The 15,090-nt window shown below is 39.0% G+C and overlaps 1 non-coding gene across 1 annotated transcript; it reads left to right on the forward strand.

The window, feature by feature from the left end:
- The first annotated feature begins 12,262 nt into the window (after window positions 1-12,262).
- On the forward strand, window positions 12,263-12,368 carry LOC112915902 (U6 spliceosomal RNA). Its single transcript, XR_003234191.1, has one exon. It is a non-coding gene; the product is annotated as a U6 spliceosomal RNA (small nuclear RNA).
- The last annotated feature ends 2,722 nt before the right edge of the window (window positions 12,369-15,090 follow it).

Consider the following 15,090-nt stretch of genomic DNA (forward strand, 5'->3'; position numbering starts at 1 on the left):
AACGTTAGTATGGTACCTTTGTTCTATTAATGAACCAATATCAATATATTTTTATTAACTTAAGTCCATACTTTATTCAGAGTCCCTTAGTTTTTAGTTAATGTACTTTTCTGTTCCAGCATCTCATCTGGCTACCATATTACATTTTGTACTCATATCTCCTTAGCCTACTCTTGGCTGTTACAGTTTCTCAGACTTTCCTTGCTTTTGGTAACATTGACAATTTTTAGGAATATTGGTTAAATATTTTGTAGAATGTCTGTAAATTGGGATGTATCAGATGTTTTTATGATTAGGCAAGGGATATGTGTTTTGGGGAGGAAGACCACAGAGGTAGGATGCCATCCTCACCACATCAAATCAAGGGTACGTAGTATAAATACAACTTGTCATTGTTGATATTGATGTTGATCACTGGCTAAGTAAGTTTTTGGAAGATTTCCCCAACTCCCTTTCCGTACTCCACTTTTGGAAGGAAGTCACTGCATTCTAGTGATGGGTCAGAGAAATACAAGATGAGCCAAGGGGATCGTGTAGTACCAGAAACTAAGTGTTCAAGAAACAAAAGACCAGAGTTATGTTGATGCAAAACAGGAGTCAACTTGAAAGACTTTCCAGGGGTACCTGGGTGGCTCATTCAGTTAAGTGGCTGACTCTTGTTTTTGGCTCAAGTCATGATCTCATGGTCCTGGGTTGGAGCCCCCCATCAGGCTCTGTGCTCAGCAGGGAATCTGCTTGAGATACTCCCTCTCCCTCTGCACTTCTCCTGCTTGTACTCTCTCTCTCCCTCTAAGATAAATAAATCTTTAAAAGAAAAAAAAAAAAAAAAGACAGACTTTCCAAAGGCCAAAACTGAAATAATTATGGAAACAAAATAGATAACATTGTATTGGGTGATAGCTCAAAGTATAAAACTAATATACACGTGTCATATTAATATACATAAATAATTGAATAAATAAATGTGCAAGAAGAAACTTCCATGCTGAAATATCCAAGTAATATGTAGATAATCCCCCTTTCAAAGAGTGGAACTTGTCCTCCTCACTTCCAAGCCCACCTGATGTGAGGCAGACTCAGTGATTTGTTCCAAAGAATAGAGTAGTGAAAGGGAAAAATAATAGCTTCAGGGTGGAGAAACCTGGCAGACCCTGCCTTAGCCAAGTGATGAAGTACAATGTCATTCATGAGGTCATACCACCATCAAGGACCCCCAGATATGAGGTGATTTAAAAAAGGGCACTTCACCTCTGTGGTGGCCTTCCCCAAAGTCTGTGACCCCAGTCGAATCATGAGAAGACATCAGACTGTCCCAAATGGTAGGACAATCTATACAATGCCCAGAAGTACTCCTTAAGACCCTGAAGGTCATTAAAAAGAGAGAGAGAGAGACTGAAAAGCTGTTAGAGATTGCAGGAAATAGGGGAGACATGACAACCAAATCTAATATGATATATCCTGTATTGAATCTTGGAACAGAAAATGGGTATTAATGGAAAAATTCATGGAATCTGAATAAAGTCAGAATTTTGGTTAATAGTAATGGTCCTACATCAGTTTCTTAGTTTTGACAAATGTTCCATGGTTATGTAAGATGTTAATAGTCATGGGGAAGGTGAAGTGTCTGTACTGTCTCTGCAGCTCTTCTGTATATCTCATAGTATTCCAGTATAAGAAGTTTATATTAAAACACTACTGTTTCTAAATATAAAATAAATCATCTCCTGAAGATATATATTCAGCATACGATAATCAGACAAATATATGGACTAACTGGCATGACTCCTTATATTTCTAGTAACGAACAGTGTAAGTCACAGGTAGCGATAATATTTCTGACCTTCAAATATAAGGAAATCGTAAAAAGATTCAAGATTCTATTATCTTTACATGAACCAGGTAATCAAGCAGAATTTCTTTTATTTAGAGCAGATGATATTCCATATTTCTTCCCTGAAATTCTTATATTTGCAAGCAAGGCTGGTCTTGCATTTAATTGGGAAAAAAAGGCTAAAAATGTACTAGCCCATTGAATATTGGTGGTTCCCCATCCACACTGCTTGTAATATGAAAAGAGATATTTTTACTGTGGTAGGTGGCTTACTCTGAAGATCTTGCAGCTGGAAATAGAGTTCTAAAAAACTACAGAGTATGTTGCCATTTTGGAATAACCCATAAAGGAGTATAAGGGTCAAATGATGCCCAGTCTTCCACCTTACGCTTGCAGACATAACACAACATATTAACACCAATTAAATCATATTTAGAAATATATATTATGTCTTACAGAGGCACAGAAGCCATAAGGGAGTATACTGAACTCCAAAAAGGTGTGATTTCTACTAAAAGGAGAATGACAATTTCCTTGTATTTTTAGTATCTCTAAGTAATACATAGTTCTGACAAGTAGCTCACTGAATATGTAATTCTAATCTTACTAATACTATTAGAATTTGTGATGAAATTAGATGAGCATATGAATTTCTTACATCTTATAAAATATTTTGTTTAGAAAATAAAAATTTTTATTTTTTATTTCTCATATCAGTGTTCCAGTATGTGGTATACATTTGATCTAATTAACAGGCACCTAAAATCAAAAGTAAAACAGTCAGAGTATTGAATCAAGAGCTCTCCATCACAAAGATCGAACCTTGTACTGAATTACTTAACATAGTCTGCTAGTTATTACACAAAGTACTTGATTTGGAACAATATGAATTTTACTGTCTCTTTTTTGCCACTTAAAGTAAGGGAAATACAGAGAATAGTGTAGCAATGCATATTCGTTTTTTTCCTTCTTAAATGAACTCCTTTTAGTTAAAAGAAGAATGGAAAAGAAAACAGCGCTCATGATAAGTTTGGGGATTAAGAAAACAACATTGCTCTGCCTTCTTGCATATAATCAATTTTTCTACTAAAGGGTAAATCTGACATTCTTCCAACCACCACTAAAACTGTCAGAAAATCCTTAAAAATAGCATTTAAAAAATCAATAGTGCCCCTTCACATCTTTTAAATTGGTCAATTTTGATTGCCTAGTTCCCTGAAACACTTTGGAATCCACTTGAGTATAGATGGCCTAAGCCAGTCATTAGGAAAGCCATTAAAGATAGACAGCAAATTTAGACAGCAAGATATTGTAGAAACATATTAAAACGTGTCCTCAGATGCTGCTTGTAAGCAATACCATGATTTCTTAAATATTTCCATCTCCTGTGAATTCTGTCCCTGCAAAGTCATTATAATTGATACATGCATTTTTTATTTGGTTTTATTCTTTTTAAAGATTTTGTTTGTTTATTCATGAGAGACAGAGAGAGGCAGAGACACAGGCGAAGGAAGCAGCAGGCTCCCTGCGGGGAGCCGGATATGGGACTCGATCCCAGGGCTCTGGACCACAACCTGAGCCAAAGGCAGATGCTCAACCACTGAGCCACCCAGGAGGAGTCCCTTTTGTTTTGTTTTAAAATGTGATCTAAATTTGCAAGCGTGAGTTTCTTTCTAGGGTGGTATGAAACAAACCCAGAAGTAAAGCCAAAAGTGAAACGCAGTGATATTCCAGGTGATACATAAACATAGGTCTCTCCCAAGGTCAGGAACTCTCAGAAGGTCCCAATAGGAACCGTCACTCTTTTCCTTCCCTCCATGCTCCCCACTCCCCACCCTCAGGGCAACAGAAAGACCATACTGCACCTGTGACCGTCTGATCATGACTATATCTGCCCTGCTGTAATGGCAGCCAGATCCATGAATGAGAACTATTATGTCTACAACATAAGGAATACTGAGTGTAGATGAAAGGAATGATCTAATTATTTGGCCAAGAAGTGACGTTCAAGTGATGTGGATTATTAAAAATAGAATTTTAATTTTAGAGAATTGTTTGATATGCATATCAGCTGGTTTTTTAAAATAAAGCTGCTTACTTTTAAATTACCTGTATGCCTCTTCTAAATTTAGGATCTCATACAATCAACAGAAAGTAGGAGAAACTACTCCTGAGGCCAATCACGGGATCATGAACATGACTGTGCTTAATGTTAAGGCTGATCTTGCATTGGAGTTAACTGAGCAAATGTATATTACAGGCTTGAACTGTGTCCCTGCAAAATATCTTTGCTGAAGTCCTGACCCCTAATATTTTAGAACATGATAGTATTTGGAGAGAGGGTCTTTAAAGAGTTAATTAAGGTAAGATGAGGTCATTAGGGTGGACCTTACCCAATGTGACTGGTGTCCATCTAGAAACAAGATAATAGGACATAGACATGCACAGAGAGAAGAACAGTGAGGACATGGGGAAAAGAGAGTCAGCTACTCTTTAAGCTAAGGAGAGAGGCCTCAGAAGGAACCAACCATGCTGCCACCTTGCTCTTAGACTTGTCGCTTCCAGAACCCTAAAAAAACAATAAGTTTCTGTTGGTTAAGCCACCCAACCTGTGGTACTTTGATATGGCGGCTCCAACAAACCAATACCTGCACGTGTGTGTTTGTATGCTTCTATGTTGAATAAGCCAATTTGACATGGGGTTTCAGACCCTTATAACTCACTAAGTGCTAAAAAATTAACACTACTTACTTCATTCTTCCTCATTGACTTATGCGTTGGTTTTCTTGAAAAGTATATGGTCCCTTATTGGCTCTCTGTGTTTAATGAAGTATAAAATCTAACAGAAAACTCTGGGTGCTTGTGTCTTCCAGAGCTTCGTTCTAGATTGAGCCAGTGGAGAGCAGTCTGCATGCTGAGGTACCTACAGCCGGAGTGGGAAGACTTACTGCAGAGGGCGATACTCTCTTCAGACAGTGTGTGAGCACTTACATGAAAACTTTAGTAGTATTTGGCCTCACTGTCTCCCTTTTCAGTGCATAAAGTTGGAGAAGCTGTGGTGGGACCAGAAGGATTACATTTTTAATAATGTTTCAATTATTCTGTTGTTTTAGCTCTGCCTCTTGTTCCTATCTGCCACCCCCGACCCCATACCTGCTAGCTCCACTTCTGGATATTTCTGGAACTCTACTCAGCAGGGCAGGCAGATTTTCTCTCACTTCTACTCTAGTCTGCCCGGTGGTTGTGACATCCTCTACTCTTTCTGCCACCAAAATTTCTGTCCACTTTTAATTCTCCAGGAAAATATTGAAAATCTCTTATCTAGGAATGACTCACTCTCCCATCTGTTACTAGTGTGCCATAGGAGGCAAATGTTAAGAGACATCTTTTATAGTGGCTGCTAAGGAGGAAGTATTAAGTCTACAGGGTCCTATCAGAGGGACCCTCTGACCCAAAAGAGAGGGCCAGTACTAATGAGCCACTGATGAAATCTTTGACAGTGTTAGCCATCTGAGACCTCTTCCAACGCCGTATCCAGTCCCTTCCTCTACTTTAAAATAGAGAGAGCCATCAGTAGCCTGGCGAGGTAATAGTGGAGGAGAAGACAGGCAGGTGGTGGGCAAACAAACAAGGTGCTGACCATGGTCTCCATTCTCCATTCTGGATTTCAGCCTATAGCAGGCTGGAACTGAGTGGGGAGAGGTGCTCCAGCCTTGGACAGAATTTCAAGGCTTACTCTTACCTGGGACTAGACATTTCAATTGCTAAAATTAGACTAATTATAATTCGACTTATGAAGGGTTTTTGTTATTCTAGGAGTGACTGGAAAAAAATGAGACCTACTCAACTGTTCACATAGAACAGACAGGGACTTAAAACCACAGAATGGATTGAAAAGGCCTATGACCAATTCTTCACTGACTTTTAGAAGATATGTCAAGGATGTTTTCCTTTTAACAAATGTGTTAGGATGATAGCTTCTGGTGGATTTGCTCATAATTTGCTTCTTGAAAGAAATTACAAGTACTTTCACGTGGTCTGTGATGTAACAATTCTCTAAGATAAATGCATCATGTTTTTATTCATGTGAAATCTGATGCTGCTTCTGCACATGTGCACACTATCAGAGGGAAAAAAACCAATTCATAGCCTAAAGACCAAAAATAAACATAATTTCAAGTACTATCAAGTTGAAACTTCTGGGATAATTTTTTTGTTTGCTCTTAGAAGATATGTGTGCCATTTATCTGACAAGTTAAATTGATTCTGATTAATTTTCTCTTAGGATGTGGATGAGGGCATCCATTCAAGTGGCCTGCTCATTTGCTTCCTGTCTTTTTTTTTTCCCCAGGATTTTATTATTCTCATGCAGTTAAATTATATGGATGGGAAGCAATGCTGTGCTTTGAGCCCACCTCAGAGATGTGATTTTTAAAAAAATCAATATTATGGAGGTAAACTTACATGCCAATAAGATATACTCATTTTACATGTACAGTTCAATGAGTTTTGATAAATGCAGACACCCCTGCAACCATTACCTTCCTAGACGAATATTTTTATCATCCCCAGACGTTCACCTTAGCCCATTAACACTCAGTCCCTCTCTAGCCCTCAGGAGTAGGCAAAAGCTGATTTGTTTTTCTGTTCCTATAGGTTAGTTTTGCCTTTTGTAGAATATCAAAGAAACTTTCCGTGTGTCAGGCCTCTTTTGTCCAGCATGATGCTTTCAAGAATCATCCATCTTCTGATGTACGTACGTGGTTCATTTCTTGTTGTTGATGAGTGGTAATTGCATCTCCTTCCCTATTTCCTGTGGTCAGAGGTGATCTGTGCCTACAACACCTGGGAGAATGAGACGGGGGTCGGGGGGCAGATTTTATCCCCAGATGGGTCATTTATATATTGTATAACCTTGAGCAAATTCTATATAAGCCAGCTTTTTCAGTTTGCTAGCTGGGGTAATGATGGAATGTTACTCTGTAAGCCCAAGAAAGGTTTACATAAGAGATGAGGGAAGTCAAGTGATGGTAGTGCCCTTTCCAGCATAAAGATGTGGAAAATGGTGTGAGCTGTAATAACTCCTCGTGAACCCAAACAGCAGTATTTAGAGCCTGATCCAGGAAGCTGCCACTACCATAGTCTGTGATTACCCTTTATTTTCTCATTTGTGGGAAGGTAATATTTCCCACATTCATTGCTGTGAAAAATGATTATTCTCTCACATACGTAGGGTTGTGTTTGCAAGCAGGAAATGAGCAGCAAGAGTACAAAGATTTTGGGGGAAACATATTTTTATTCTTAAGTATATACTCATATTTATGTAAGGTACAAATTAATAATAAATGGAGAAATAATAATATAGGGTAAGTATGTCTATAATCTAGAAGCACACCTTTTTCAAATTGTGCTAGTTGCCCTTAAAATATTATTATCCCAGTTGTAGAGCATTATTTGCCCTTTTGTGCTCCATGTACTGTCACAGTCATGATAAGGGAGACCAAATGCTGCATGTTTGCACACCATGCCTTGTTCATGAATGATGCTTTATGCTGTGAGGTGGTGCTTTATGTCAGTCTCAGCCTATTGACAACCAATGATGTGGCTGGACTGGCCCTTGTGATTCTTACTACGATTTCAAGATGCCCTCAGCAGTAACCACCAGGAAACTTTGAAAAAAGTCTTTAAAAGGTTTATTACTTACATATCCTGGAAATTACATGGCATACATAGGGCCACATGGCAGAGTCATAGCAGAAGGTAGGGAGAAGCGCACAGGGCTGGTGTGCTTCTTTTCTTAGGGTCGAGGGTGAGGGTTTCACACAAGAAAAAGTTCATTAGGACCTATTAGTGGACTTATTGTCTGAGATCCAGGGCCAATTTTTATACCTATGTGCCTTGGGAAGGTCCTACTCTCACCTACTCTCACCCTCCAGCATTCCTGCAACCCCCGACATGCAACAGGCTAAGTGTCCTCCTAGCCCTCCTAGCCCTTCCCCTTCTGCAGTTCACTGTGGATTTCCAGAAGGTGCTGTCTGCATGGCAACCTCATGAACCACCATCCCAGTGGTACCTGGGGACTTCTGTGGAGAGGCTGGGGTCCTGCTTAATGAGCTTCCTCCTGTTTGCTTCCTCAGGACCAATCCACTCTCCTTTCAGGAAGGGAAATCTTTCATTTGTAATCATTATTCACAGGAACAATATCACAGTAAGGTACAGACATTATGGTGGTTAATTTTATGTGTCAGTTTGACTGGGCTGATACCCAAATAGCTAGAAAAACATTATTTCTGGCTCAGCCTGTGAATGTGTTTCTAGAAAAGATCAGCATGTGGATCTGTACACAGAAAAGAAAAAAAAGATTGCCCTCACCAGTGTGACGGGCATCACCCAGCCCATTGAGGACCCAAGTAGAACAAAAAGGTGGAGGGAGGACAGATTTGCTCTCAATACTTGAGCTAGGATATCTCTCTTCTCTTGTCCTTGGACATCAGTGCTCCTACTTTCCAAATCTGCAGGGTTGGACTGGGACCATTGGACCCCTGGTCTTGCCACCTTTGGGTTGGCTTTCTTGGGTTTCCAGATTGCAGAAGGCAGATCATGGGACTTTTCAGTCTTCATAATCACATGCACAAATATCTTATAATAAATATTGATCTGTATATCTATATCGTCTTGGTTTGATTTCTCTGGAGAAACATGAATAATACAGATTTTAGTACCAAAAGTGGTTTTAGAGGAAGGGAAATTTAAGGGTGAGTTTTCTGAATTGGTTCTGGGTCTTCTGGAATTGGCTCTCTAATCAGATTAGATCTAAATATGCTAATGATTATTTCTAGCAATAAAGAGAGCACTGGTAGTCCATGGTGGGAACTGTTTATAGCAATATGCAAAAAACATGCGTTGGATACTCTTAATCAAGGCTTTAAGTGATCTATTTGTAAGACTTTCAAATATTTTTGGAAAACAGAGGAATATAAATAACAGTGTTTAGTTGCTCGCAATGTGGCTAGACAGAGTGGTGAAAGAAACAGATGAGCTCAGAGATTTCATTTCTCAGCTCAAACACCACATAAATGACCTGAGAGCATTGCCCTGAAGGAGACACTGTATAGGCAGGGCCAAAATTGCTGAAACTCCAACACAGGACCCCATCCTGCAATTGGCTGAGTTACAAGTTGAATTCCCAGTCTCACAGGATGTCTTCTGTTAAAGTGAGAGCAATGGTTAGGAAAGAATAAGAGCCTTTAAATTGGAATAGGGACACATGGGAAGATCCTGCTGAAGCTGGGGACACTGAGCCTCTGGATTCTAGTTTGTCTTCAATGCCAGTGGAAGGGGTCTCTCCACCTTCAGTGGTATCAGCCATTCCACCCCTATCTCTGGGATGGAGACAGGGAAATCTAAAACTGGATAAAACTAACTGTTCTTACTGAGATTCAACTCCTTTCCTACATGGAGCCTATAAATGTCCCTATATTAATCCTGTTGGTAGATTTCCAGAATTTAAAAAATCTTGATTTTTGTCAATCATGCCAATAGTCTTCTATGGAGAAGAGGATTTTTGTTCTTGCCCCACTCTTCCTGCTGATGTCACCTAGGGTCATATAATGATGCCATCTAAAAATGACTGCAGCCCTTTCTCTTTACTTTTCTAACAGTTATGTGTTGTCCAACCAGTGGTTACAACCATCCCTGGTATTCACTTTATTGAAAAGTGACAGATGGTTTTATTTGTGAAAAGGCAAAAAAAAAAAAATTCATAGTGTTTCCTTTTTAACAGCAGCATAAAATAAGCCCCAGATGTTCAATATTTGTTGCATTTCACAAAGAATCTACAACCAGCGAGTAATATTTACCTTCCATATTTTTAAATGGACATACCTCAATTTGTATAGATTTTCTCTTTTTAAAAATAATTATTTATAAAATGCTTTTGATAAATAGGTCTAATTGGTCTTTTCTTGCTTTAATTTTATCTGCAAGGGCTACCATAAAAAATTAATCAGATCCTGTACTTAATTCCATGATTTTCATGATATTTCTGTTATTTCAAGAATGCCTTTTGTTACCATGACCTCTAATGGGGAAATCTCTTTCTTTGAGAATTGCATGACTGCAATTAATCTTCTAGCATCTGAAAATAATTCTGAATTTCTCCCTCATCTTTGCTTCAAAACATTGGTCCAACGTGTACATGTATTTTTATTTATGTGCAAGCCAAGTAAACCTAGCCGCTTTGTAGTCTGTGGAATTTTCATGACTTTTGAGTATTCTCATCATATGCATCTGGTCTTAGACCCCAACTGATGGGAATTAGTCCTGTCTTTTTGAAAAAAGTATATTTCTAAACAAAACAGTATTTGGAACTGGTCATGAAATAGGCTATTCAGAATCTTCCAACAGTGTAATTTTCAAGAACATATTTCACAAAATATCTGGGAAATCTCTCTCTTATCCATTGTATATTCTCTTTGATGGTTTTTTTAAGCTACTTTTCATGTCATAGCGTTGAGTGAAACTTATCTTTCCCTATGGTTTACCCTTGTGGTCTTTTTGAATTTTCAATGATTAATAATGTTTAAAAATTATCAATATTCGTCTGAAAGTGAAGAATACCCCAAAATGCATGTAGTCTCTTCAAAGTCCTCTGATAAGGGCAGCCCTGGTGGCGCAGCGGTTTAGCGCCGCCTGCAGGCCAGGGTGTGATCCCAGGGACCCAGGATTGAGTCCCATGTCAGGCTCCCTCTGCCTGTGTCTCTGCCTCTGTCTCTGTCTCTGAAGGAAAAGCAGGCCCCATGCAGGGAGCCTATGTGGGACTCGATCCTGGATCTCCGGGATCACACCCTGGGCTGCAGGCGGCACTAAACCTCTGAGCCACCCAGGGATCCCCCCATTTCCAGGGTTTTAAAAGCTGCTTTTGCAGCTGAGGCATCCAGAAGCTCAGGTATAGTTGAAATCGTGACCCCAGTCTTGTCTTCTCACAATAATAGAAATTCCTGTGGCTCCCTTAAGGTATAACAAATAGCCTCCATTTAGTGATTACAAGTATCTAGCCAAAAATACTCATCAACACTTCCTCTGTCACTGACTCCTTCCTCCAGGCAGGCTGATAGAAAGAGAAGTCTGTGACATGAGAGAGGAAGAGCAGTAGCTTCTTCTCTCTGTGATGGACACCCTCACATACCCCCCCCCCACACACACATACACACACATGCACACATGCACCCTACCTGATAGAATTGAGGGAGAAGAGAAATGGGGGGTAGGCAAGTTCTCCCTACCTGGTCCTGTTGTAGTTTGGCTTCACTCTCTCTAGACCGGGAAGATCTTTAAAGCAGATGCTCTCTCTTGTATGGCCGTTTTCATAACTTCTTCAGAGCTCCCCGACCTGTCAGCTAGCTGGTTGCGCTGAATTGCAGTCTGGGTGATGTTTTCTGTGATACTATTCCTACTCTTCCCTCGACCCTTAATTTTCAGGACCTTCAAACCACACAGACTCTCTACTGGAGTTCTGTCTTCTTCCCAGGTGGTTTACTTGTTCAGGTGTCAAAAATAGGTCCAGGCTGACTCTTCCTGTCTCACAGATCACATCTGGTTCATGAAAAATATCACCTTCCCTGTGTCCCTGCTCAGCAGAAGTCCAGGGAAATTCCTGTGTGCCCATGTTTGTTGTTGTACTGCTCTGTTTATAACTTTTTTTAATTAAGAATTTTTTTTGTTCTGTAGACCTCTAAGTTTCAATAGCAAGAGTCAGATTTCTATTTTATCATTTTTGCTCCTTCCAGGCAGCATGAAGCAAGCTTTCTTTGAGGCTCCATTGGAACCTGGCCTTCTATCCTCAACATAAAAGAGGTAGATTATGATCCTCCCTTCCCCTACAGACATGCATGCTTATGCCAACTCACATACCCATCCTCTTGTGTCTTGCAAAGTGGGAAGAATGGCATAGATTTCTCTGAAGAAATCATCTTCATAAAACTCCTCTCTGTATAACTAAAAATCCTAACCATTTTCTACCCTCCAGCTAAGTGAGTATTGGTTCCCAGCATTTCCTTTTGATAGCTACATCGTGATCTGACTCCTTACACACTTTATTACACAATGTCTTTTATATCTGTGTGTCTCAACCAAAACTTTCAGTATAACACCATTTACTTTTTCAGGAGCTTGAAGTCAGAAAATCTACTTAGTTATATTTATTTGGGTTGGAAGAGATTTCCGAAAATGTAGGCCTGCTTTGATCAAAACTGGTCTTGCATCCATCACTGAATTTGAAAATACAGTTATGAGTTGGGGGTCATTAAACTAATCTATCAATTAATCAAAGACTATCTTCCTAGGCTGGTTCCCTATAAACATAAGGAGAAAATTAAAACTTGTTCTTTTCCATATCTTTTTCACAGTTTAAATCAGAATAATTTTAGAAGCATGCTGGCTTTGGCAGCACATGTACTAAAATTGGTGGAGTAATACAGAGAAGATGAGCATGGCCCCCTGCACAAGGATGATGCACAAATTCCTGAAAAATAATTTCAGAAGCAAGATCAGGTATAAATTTGTACTTGTGTTCAAATAGGAAGATTCTCTTCTTGCCATCTTTCTCATTCCCATCTTATTTTCCACAGATACCAGCAGAGACTCTCCTTTCTTCTGATGCTTTGTTTCAGCTTTTAGACTGCTAATTACTGGACCAAGATTCAGAGCAAGACTGAAACTAAATGATCTGCCATCTCTCTTTGCCCTTGACAATCCATTTTCTCCACAGTGCCCTCATGCTTAGTAGGGGAGGCGGACTTAATTAGTATAAGTCATAAATAACACAACAAAATCATTTCCAGACTTTTGTGAGTCTTTAAAAGGTTAAATTAAAAAGCAAGTTTTGTCTGCAATAACTGAAGCCAGGGAAGACTTTATTATTTATTTAGCATCTCCCCCTCAGTCGAAGAGAATGTATCTAAAGTATTGTCACCAACAATCCTCACTTCTATATAAGGTAAGTACAGTAATTGAAATGCATAAGCAGTGTTTGGTACAATAAAGTAATTTTGTAACCTAGGAAAGTCTAAACAAATAAAAAGATATCTCCTAGATAAGACTTCCAGGAATCTCACATTGGCCCTCTTATCTCTGAATGAAAGAACCCAATATTTAGCCATGCCCCTTGCCACTAATGGTGTTCCCTGTCTTCTTCCCAGCTAGGTATAAGCTCCAATAATATGTTCTTTTGGAGATACAGGGACAAATTCTATGTGGTAATTGCAAAAGAAACAAGTATCTTAAAAGGGAAAGTTTATATTCTGATTTGGAAAGAGCTAGCAAATACACACAGAGAAGACAATCTTGAGTACCTTATCATTCAATGTAATGCTATTTATGGTAGCAAAAATTTGATAGCCTAAAAGTCTAGCAGAAAGAGAGATTAATTATTATATAATTACAGTACCAAAATCCTTTGCTACCATTTAGGTTAAGTTTTTCAAGGACACTCAATACTATAGGAATGTGTCTGGTTGTTTACATGCTGTGCAAGAATTAAGTACAGTATATTTTTCCATATGATGGAAAATTATACAGCCTTAAAATATCATTTCTAAAGATTACTTAATAACACGAGGAAATTTTTATGGTATAATGTTTTAAAAAAAAGCATAGTGTTCACTTGTACAGAATGTCAGTATGTGCCTAGAACAAATCTTAAAAAGAAATACATGAGAGTGTGAAACACCACTTTATCCTGAGTGGCAAGGATGTGTACAGATTTCTTCCCCTTCTTTTCATATAGTTGAAAGATTCTACAATGGAAAAGTACAATCTTTGTAGTAGAAATACATTTATAACTTGTATTTCTAAGACGAAATACAGGCCCTGTAGAGACTTGAAATAAAAGGAAGGTTGGGGAGGCTTCCTTGGCTTTGGCATTTAGAAGGTAATTGAAGAACTTAGCCAGAACATTCTCAGTGAAGATGGGGGTAGAAGTCAGTTTGCTATAGATTAAAATTTTAAATGGGAAACTAAATGTATTAGTGAATTTGATCCCTGTTTCCAAACACTTGGCTATGAAAGGATGGAGAAAGATAAAGGAGTAGTTCAAGACAGAGATTTGATGAGGAAAGAACTGTATCTGTACATTTAATAGGAGATACCAGAGGATATTTAGGGCTGTGTGGGAGTCAGTAGAAAAGCAAACGTTTTGAATATAGGTTAAAAGCCTCAATTTTCTCTGTGAAGGAAGAGAAATTATCAGCAGAGAAAAGTGGCTGGTGGCAGGTTTTGTGAGGAGGTTAATAAAGAATTAAAATCGTTGCTATGATGAACAGCCCAGGTAGTTGACCAGTGGGGATTACAATATTGCTGAGCAGTGTTGAAACCCAGCTGCCACTGTGTTCCTGGAAAGCGTGATGACACCAATCTGCTCAAATGTGTGATTTAATCTAACAGTCCGCAGGAGGCTGGGGACAGAGTGGAAAAGGTGAATAACTAGACCAATTCAGAATGGAGAGATTAGAAGTTTGGGTAGGAGAAAGGGACCAAAATTATGACTCCTCTGCTACATCAATGACGTGGGAGCCAAAGGAGTTGGGATGGATGAGAATTATGGCCTGTAAAGCAGTCAAGATGTAGCATTTGATCCAATCAGAAAGCAGACAGTGTCCTCAGGAGTGGTCTGATGAACTCAGGCCATTGTGCAATCTTGAGTCTCTTCATTGCTGATGGGTCTGGTTCATCATCCTTTCTTTGGCAGGTTTTACTGTAAACGTGACCTAGCCAGGGAACATTTTCAGATGTAGTTATTTATTTTTTGTATATATTTCTCTTTAATTTTGTAGAGTTTTTTTGAATAGTCAGAGAAGCAGCAGTGAATAGCAGCTCTCACAGAGAAATGAGCACTTCTTGACTCCTGAGAACAGAGTGGCTCAGTGGTGCAGGGGGGCAAGCCCTGTGGTCTGCACAGGTAAAGGGGGCTTCCAGAAAGAAAACACTCCAAGGTTCTGCATCTTGCTAACTTCTAGGCATCTCAACTTTCCTTGCTTGAGCATCATCCCTGGTAATCAGATTTTATGTCAGTCATGAGCCAAATTATGTATAAAGGCTGAAAGTTGATATTTTTCTCTCATTGGAGGAAATAAGATAGAAGGATAGTGTCCTTTTTAAAATTGTGAATATATATTTTCTCATTAGTGTGATACAAAAATTCACACAAATTGTCATCTCTTACATCCCAATTACATTAGAAATCAGATGTGATTTTTCTTCTA

This window comes from Vulpes vulpes, chromosome 12, assembly GCF_048418805.1.
Source record: "Vulpes vulpes isolate BD-2025 chromosome 12, VulVul3, whole genome shotgun sequence".
NCBI lineage: Eukaryota > Metazoa > Chordata > Mammalia > Carnivora > Canidae > Vulpes > Vulpes vulpes.